The sequence below is a fragment of the Calidris pugnax genome, unplaced genomic scaffold, assembly GCF_001431845.1.
Source record: "Calidris pugnax isolate Ruff unplaced genomic scaffold, ASM143184v1 scaffold70, whole genome shotgun sequence".
NCBI lineage: Eukaryota > Metazoa > Chordata > Aves > Charadriiformes > Scolopacidae > Calidris > Calidris pugnax.
Window position 1 is genome coordinate 9849018 of NW_015090862.1, and position 9334 is coordinate 9858351.

The window sequence follows — 9334 nt, forward strand, 5'->3', positions numbered from 1 at the left end:
CTGTTTTCAGAGGATGCAAAAGGGGGTATGCCATCATGACAGGGAGGCATGGGGCGTTATAAAAACTAATTGCTATGAAACATGGTTTCAGTGAATTTGTAGGCAAGAAAATCTGTCTATTCTCTCAGTAATCAAACAAACTGTACTTGTACCATGATTGTATTTTGAAGGTACATTTGAACTATTCAGTGAGGACACTGAAATGTTCCTGTGAATCTGTTCTGTCCCCATGAAGCCTGCTTTAGAAGCGGTGTCCCTACGTTATTAGATGGGACAGGAAGGGTGTAGGAAGGTTAGTTCCCGTGGCTATCCTGGGAGCAGTATTCTGAGCCACCTCCAATGCTAATGACAGATTGCATGAAGTTCTGGCAATGCTAGTTAGTTTTCCTGCAATTAAAGCTCAAAGCACTGGTTTGCCTCTTTTTTTTTTTTTTAATTTCTGGAGCAGTTTACTATTACACATCTTTGCACCATCTTGGTTGTTTTGGTTTTTGTGTTTGTTTTTTGTTTTTTTTTTTAAATTATAGTGCAGAAGACCTAACAAGATTCAGAGAGCTCTTCTTTTTATATATGACAAATAGATGTAGCTATTCAATTTAAAATTGTAGCTTTTTTATATTAGCCACCATAGGTCAACCATCTCATTCCTTCTTCTGTTACTTCTAACTGTACTCATCAGTTTTGGTCAAAAGTTTGTGAAAATTGCTGTCTGCCTTGACTAGGCTGTAAGCTTTCATTTTGTCAACTCCATGATGCTTCATTTATCAAAGGTTGTATTCTCCAGTTCATATTATTGAATTGTGCCTAATTGAATACTTTTTATTGTACAGTATGTGCTATATGTTATCCATATCTAATAACAATAATTACCACCTTTCATCACTTGCTTTCCCTGTCCCTAAGTTGTCACATTAAATATTTTTGGCCTTTGCACCTTTGTGGTCATTACAGATTATCATGACAGTTGCAATTTTGTTGCTGCATTTTTTTAAAATGTATAAATGTTACAATAAAAGCATTTCTTTTCTTCACACTTTTAAACATCTGCCTGAATTATTCATAAAGGAAATTACATTTCCTTAAGTATTTTAATAATTCTGTTAGGCGAAGGAAAAAGTATCTAGATTCGTTAAGGAATTAATTGACCTGTTCCTAATTACAGATAGTTGGTATAACAGTACAAACCGGAATTACCGGTTTCAATTATGTATTTCAAACATGTTTCTCAAATATTGAAGGAAGTTGATTTTGATGAGTTACTGTCTGTTACTCTTAAGTACAAGTTTTGACGACTTTGTCCCTGCCTGTACAACTGGAAATGCTCCTGCAGACTCTGCCTCTGCATTGGGGGCCAGGTTATTGCAGGAGCCGTATTGTGGTTCACAGGAGTATGGTGCTACCTCACTTCGGTAACAGGGACATTAAAGAAGTGCACATAAAGTCAGTTCACTTCAAACTTCATCACAGAAGGTGGTGTAGATACTTGAATTTGGAGGGAGAGGGACCCCTCCTCTTGTTAAAATACTTTTTTAATGTACAAAACTTTTATTGTTTGGTTTCTTTGGTGATTCATTCCTTTATTTCATTATAAAGAGTTGATTCCAGGCTAAGAGTGCTTTCTTCATTTTTTTTTAAATTCCTAGTGCATGAACAGTTAACTGTAGTTTTAAAGTCTTTACTTGGAACATCCTCCCATTTATGTGAGGTGACAAACTTTCCTGTGAAAGTATTGTGAAATGACTAAAGCTATAGTGGTGGTCTTCAATTTTTCTCTTTTTTAAGTCTGTTAAGTTCAAACATTTCAACTCATTTTGAAGAGTGATAGTTTTCCTAAATGCCTTGATACTTTAAACGTGAGATGGCAGCAAAAAAACCACTGTCACACAGATACTCTGTTTTTCATTTTTATGCATAATTCATTAACATACAGTGATTTTTATTTTCATTCTTGAATTTGACTGTCTTTCCCATGTTGCATGTTTGAAAGGTGACACGCATTAGAACCAGGACAATGATTTCATTAGACTAAAAATCATAATTGTAAAGCAGTTATATTAGTGATTTCCTATCCATGCTTTTTTTGTCGTTAAAGAGAATGCTTGGTTTGGTTATTTTAGTTATGGGTGTCCCTATTGTCCAGACATAGACTGTTAAGAAAAGTTACACGTAATGAAGAAAATACCCTGATAAAATGGAAGATTTCTTAGGAGCACTCAGAATCCTCTAATTTGATTTTTACCTGGGTAGGTTTTTATACTGATACAAAAGGACTTCAGATAATGAGAACGCTTCAGGTTGTGTTCTAAAGAATGCCCTAAGAACACTTCCTGGATTTGATGAAGTTAATAGACCAGATGTAGTCCTTCCTATTCTAGATGTCAAAGTTAAGGAAGCAATTTCCATTGTTCAGTCCACTCTAGATCTGCAATGCTCCTCCAGAAGCACTGTTGTCTTTCCACTGCCTCATTAGAGGTATACTTGGCCTCAGTTCCCTAATATTCTGTTTGTGTTAGGTCTGTGTCTAAAAACTACAGCTATTAGCTGCTGGACTAACCCGCATGCTTTGAATTGCTAGTCTGTCTGGTGGATACTGGTTTTATCTTCTTGTCTCTGCCACTGAGACTTTTTCCCCCCCTTTTTTTCTCTCCCTTCCTTAACGTGCTGTCCTCCTTGTGGGTACATGGCTCTATTTCTCTCTTCTGTGGGAAATACTCCTAAGTCTGCACATGCTCTGTGGTGGTGATAGCACCTTGCTTTTTGTAATGCACCACAGAACCACTGGCCAGTGAGCTACTGGTTGTTCTTACTCTTCTGCAGCACAGTAGATAGAGCAGCTTTGCTTCTTGCCAGTAGAAGATCTCTGATGTTTTTTATGTGACAAATTCATGATGTAGATAATAGATAATGCCCTGCTCAGTGTATTCCAGACCTGAGTGCCCTCAAGAGGGAGGGGTTGCTTTCCACATGTAGCAGGATGACCTGTTTTTGACTGCTTCCCTGAGGAACTGTCTTGTAGCTCTTTTCACCAGCTTTCTACTCCGTGAGGCTGTTTTACATAAGCTGTTGTCTCCCCTTAAACTATATAGATAACTTACAGAACTAAATAATTGGTGTATTCCAGATCCTTTGAGATCTACAATCTACCCTTCATTTGGCATTTGTCAGTCTACTTTGCTACATGGCTTGGCCAGTCATAAAGTTGCTTAAAAAACCAGAATGCAAATGTTCAGCAGTGGAAGCTGAACTTACTTTTCAAATAAGTAAGCAAGATCATATAAACTTTCATTTTATTAGCATGGGCTCCAAGTGAACCAAACTCTAGCTTGCTTCCTTCGGCTCTTAAAGCCCCATGTAAAATCAGGTTGCACTTAATGGAGTTTGCTCTGTTCTGTGTTATAGCCAGTCTTTAGAACCTGTTAATAACATCTCTCCTTCACCTGTTGTTTTTGCTGTACAGATGCTGCTGTTAGCAATGATCTCATCACCTATGTCATTATATTCCAGCACATTCAGCACAGCATGTGACAGCTAAATGTGGCTGTGACAAGTACTGAGAACAGTAGCAAGTAGAAGGGAGGCAGAGTATTTGGTGGTATTTTCAGGCTCTGACCATGAAAATATGTGAGTGCATCAAAGAGGTGAAGAATAAGGATGCTGTTATGGGGGTGTGCGGGGAGAAACCTCTAACCACTGTGTGAGGCATTAAATGGGAACGTGATACTGAGCTGCTGGGATGGGAATAAGGTGAAAAGGCAACTTGTCTTCACTGGGCCTCAGTTTTTGATAAGAGTTTTGTTTTTCTGGGAGATGGCTTGCTTCTCCGACAACCTCCCTCCTGTGGCTATTTAACATCTACAGTGGAAAGAATGATTTGAAATCAAATACCTTACTCATAAAAGTATGATGCACTTTAATGAAGTGGTATTTGGTTGAAGATCAAAACAAAACTATTTTCCAAGCAAATTGCTTTTTCAATTGGGCTCAGTGCAGCATCAAACAAAATTGACAGTACCTATGTCACCGGAGATAGAAATGCATTCTCCTGAGTTCCTGAGGCAGCTTCATAGGAAGTGGCATTTCCTGTATTATTTTGCTTGGAAACCATTTCATAGCCATTCCCAACAAACTTGTATACAAGATGAAGCCTTGAGTTACTCCTTTTGAACTGAAAAAGGTTACCTAGCTAAATGCCTGTTAATTCATAGAAATGTGGTGTCCTTGGGGCTGTAATTATACCTCTGGATTGTATAATATCAATCACCTCAGATCGCTCCATTTATAAATCAGTTATGTGTATATTTCTGTTAGTGGGCAGCTGTCACTTCCCAGTGCAAATTGCCGTTAGGTAACAGGTTTTGATCATACTGTCTGATTAGAAATAAAACAGAAAGGGACAATCCTGTTAGATTGGATTCGATCCTATTAGAAGTTGATTTAAAAAAGAAAAAAAAAGGGAGTTAAATCATTAGAGATACGTTAATATATTACGTTAGTATTTGATCACCATGCTTCTGCTTTTTGATTTCACTCTTTTTCCTTGAGGAATTGTTTGGTGTCTTTGCAGCCAAAGAAACTTGAGTTTACTATATTTACACTTCAAGCCTTATTGTGGGGGGCTGCCTGGTGTGAGAGTTCATATCTAATTGACACAGCAGCATTCATAGGTGTTTGCCTGAGTAAGAAGTGACCAGTTTCTACACGATACCCTAACCCTTGAACTGCATGTAAAGAGTATTTGCAAAGTATTTGCCATTTTAACTTGTATTTGATACCTATTTGACAAAATATTGCTGGTTCTGTTTCTAATAGGAAAGAGAAACTCTTCAGAAACAACTGGATGAGGCAAACAGAGAAGCACAAAAATATCGCCAGCAGCTTCTAAAGAAAGAACAAGAAGCAGAGGCTTATCGGCAGAAGTTAGAGGCAATGAACCGCCTCCAGACTAATAAAGAAGCTGTTTAATAAAAAATGAACGTACCGCAAAGCCTGTTACTTTCAAAACCCTGCAGTACAATCTTGAACTGTACGCTATATAGGTACAGACACAGGATTACACCATAGAGAAGATGCTACAAGTTGATAACTGGACTTAAGCCGTGAGCTCTGATGAATTTCTTGTAACATAAAAACTCTGAATTTAGAAATTGTGAAAAGTATTTAAAATGAAATACTGTAAATAGTTGTTTTTTTTACAGTTTCAAAATGAGTTGATAAATCTTTTTGAAGGGATCCAGAAACATGAGAAGCCAATGTTTTTGTGAAATTTTTGATTTTAGTATGAATCTAACTTCTGAAAAACAGAACAGTTTTAAGGGTGATGTTGTTGATTTAAGCTGACAACTTGAAAATGAATTATGTGACAAAATGAATTAACAGTTATTTCTATGTGGTAACAACTTAAACTTCTCTGAATAAGACATTTCCAGGTGGAAATCTTTGTACAGCTTTAAGTAGTTGTCTCAGATTCTCTGAAAACCATTTTTGGTTTGGTTTTTTTTTTTATTTTAGGCGGTGAAATTTTTATATTTAATTTCAGATATATCCAAGTAGATTTACATGTATATGAAGCTAATATTTTTTAAACTTTTCAGTTTGTACATATGCTGCATGTTTTTATAATTTCTACACATACATCTTGCATAGGTATTTTTCAGCAAAGATGAGAAAAATTATGAGAAAAATGTTTAGTCTATAGGTCATTTGAAGTAAGCCTGCAGCCAGTTTTATTGTGGATGGTATATTTCTTGGAGGAATGTAACTTGTAATTAAAAGGAACAAAAAATATCTTGATTTGCATATTAGGGGCAATTTAAAATTTGGTAGTGGAGGCACTGAAACTTCACTTTGTGTGTCTTACAGTTTTCCTGTACAAAAGTTTTAAAGTTCAGGAACAAATAAGGAAGAATGTCTCCGCTGGAACACAAATGATAGTTCTTTTAGAATTTTCCTATTGATCTCTTTCCCCCAACAGCCTTGAAATTATTTCAGTGATACATTTTTTCTAAACAGACTTTTGCATTTTAATTATGCAATTGGACAAGTTTTTATGTTGTAGTGATGCTCTTCTTACCCGGCATCATTGTTCTTCACTGTGATACTGTGTTTGTGTGTGTCTGTGCAGTGATCTATTATGCTTAGGATTTATATAGCACGTTACATCTTCAGAACATTGTAAAAATCTTTTAAAGAACCCTTACTGTACTGCCTGAGGCAGGTAAGTGAGTGTTACTGTCTCAATTTTATAACTGGTATAAGCGCAACACAGGGCGTGTTAAATGACTGGCCCAAGACCACGAGACTCTGTGGTGGACCTGGGAATGGATCTCAGGAGCTTCTGGCTTCTAGTCCTGTGCTTAGACTGAGCTGCCTTAAGATTGTTCAGTGCTGTGTTACATTAAATTTTGAACTACTGTGCAGATTCCTTTTTTTGTAAGCTAAAACTCTTTGTGCTTTGCTTTGTTGTTCCATGTTTCACTGCTTTTATGGAATTGTTTATATAAACTTAAGCAAAAAGTCTAGTTTACCTATACTGTACACACAAGAATTACCCTTAAAACTGTACTCTGGCCTACTTTTTCTATTTTACAATTAAATATCTTTTCCACATATATATAGTGTAGAATCAATTCTGTTTCAGTTGTTTTGCATGTGCATTAGAAGGTCAAAGCTGTGCGGTGTTAGGTGATCAGAAAAATATGGAAAAAACAGTTTCCGCTTTAGAATGGCCTTCAAAGGCAGGAGGGAGGTGTGAGGAAAGAAAGGCATTGTACAATATGGAGTAAAATCTTCTTTCTTCAAACTTGGACTTGAGTTTTTAGAATTGACAGGAAAAAATCCTATCTATCATATTGGTATAAATTTGGCAAATTTGATCCCGATCGGCAAATTTGACCCCAAAATAATGGGAAAAGCTATGGTGGTGGTTTTTAGAAGAATTATTTTCTAAGATCTAATAGTGCTCAGCTGGTACTAGGACTTGAAGCAAGCCTTGTGCAGTGACTAATTGGAAATTGCTATATTTTAGGTTTGGGTTTTGTTCAGAAACTCTCCATGATGTCACTAGTGAATGCAGGAACCAGTCAGTCAAGTTCGATGTGCTGGTCAGGCATCGCTCCAACTGAATTATTCTGTGATCAGAATAACGTTTGTGTCCTCACATCCCACAGACTTAACTACAGCTCAATCTCTGTGAACTCTCAATACCGATAAGAATGTCAGCGTTGGGCTGAGCAGTGATAGTGGTCACGGTCCTGTCCAAATGGAGCATTTCCCACGGGTTTGACGGCACGGACCTTTGTAGCGAATAATGAAAAGAACCTTTTCTATTCATTCTGCTTCCTGTGAGCAAATATTCTGTTCCGCATTGTCTGTAACAAAATCCTTCCCAGAGCAGGGTAACTATAACAAAATTTTATTTATCACCAGCAATATTTACCCTGCCTGTAATTCATTCTCACTTGTCATATTCTAGTTCCGAACAGGCCCTGCTGTTTGTTCTCTTCTGCACAGAATGAGAAACCAACCTGATGAAACTATCACCTCTGAGCAGAGGTGTAGGGTGTGTGTCACATGGAACATGTATTGTGTGGTTTAGCTATGAAAACATTATTAAAAGTATTGCTCCTTATTTGCTGTTCCACATTGAAATAGCAAATGTAATTAGCTACCAGCTCTCTTTGAGCAGACGTCCATATATTAAAGTAATAGTTACTTGTAATGAGCTAGAATCACAGCTTTTTGGAAACTCGGCTCTTTTTGAGTTGGTCCTGTGCTTGATGCCAGCCCTGTCTCAAACTTCTTTGTTCCTTTATGGTGGCATTTACAGTAAAGCTGAGAGAGGTTCGTAAGTTGATATTAAATGTGTAGGCAGCTCATTATTTTTTTCCTAATGTTTCCAGAGAAATGTGAGAAAGCAGATGAATATGTGTATGGTATGGGGGTTTTGTGCACTTCTTGCACTTATTCCTTCAATGATTAATCTTTTTTTTTTGTTTCAGTGTATTAATCTGATGTGTGTGTATCGGAGCATCTTTGTCATATCTATGAAACAGTTCTTTCTCAAGTATCTAATCGCAGCAGAAACTTGGAAAGGTTTTCACACTGCTCCTTCAATGATTTTTTATCTTTTTTTTTTGTTTCAGTGTATTAATCTGATGTGTGTGTATCGGAGCATCTTTGTCATATCTATGAAACAGTTCTTTCTCAAGTATCTAATCGCAGCAGAAACTTGGAAAGGTTTTCACACTGTTCTGTAGAAAGTACGCTGTGGAGAAAGATGTAACAACTTGCTGGAATAATGGAAGCGTTGAGGGTGCATTACAGTACGAGGCAGAAAACCACAGCTGCTCTGACAGCCAGTGCTCTTCTGTGTGATGAGAACAGAGAACTGCTGTCACGTATGGGATGGAGGGTCTGCTCAGCCTGGTCTCCTGTGTCCAGCAGCCCTAAGCAGGATCCTAGGGTATAGCAAAAATAGGGCAAGCATATATTGTACTTTGTAATAATTTCTCTTTCTGGTGCTTCATCCATAAGCTCCCCCCCTCTCTCTTTTCCCAGGGCTGCCTGGTATCAGTGTAGAGCGAGTGAGTTCCTCCTGGTGAAGATAAGAGCTTAACACTGAGTACAGTGTCAGAGGTCGTGCTTCCAAAGACAGGTCAGGATGTGTTTTCAGGTCCTAGAACTGGAGCAAGGGGGAGTCTACATGGCTGTTCTTCCGAACTGAGAACAATCCGGGTGGAGGACTGGGAGGAATTCTTGGAGATACAAGGACAAAGCCCAGTGCTTATGCATATCATATGTGAGAAAAGCAAGTGTATTAGAGGAAAAAGATGTGTTTTCTGACATCTAGGGTTATACAAGTGGAGCAACATCACCCTTCAGTGTAATGTGGTCTGGTCTGGAAAGGCAGGACATCCACAGAGAGGGACATTGCTGCTTTTTATTGCAGTTCTGGAACTGGCAATAGTTGTAATCCTTTCCTTCTAGCAGCAAGGGACTGGCAGCATGAGGCACTGAAGACTTGTGGGAGTGATGATATACTCTCTTCTTGGGAAAACTCAGTCCTGCAATTCCTTAAAAAAGCCAATAATAATAAAATCCCCACCTGCAGTGCCAAATTTATTATGTGCTGATGCCTTGTTTTAATGGCACTTTCTAGCTCTGGTCTCGGTGTGCTACTGTAACGTGGCTGATCTTACTTGGTGTTGGAAACTTTTGAGCTTTTTCTCTCCCACAAGTTTGATGTTAATGTCTTATATTCATGACAATGAATTACTGTGAGACTTCTGAAAGATTGATTGAAAATGGGAAAGGGTTAGTGCAGAGGCAGCTCATC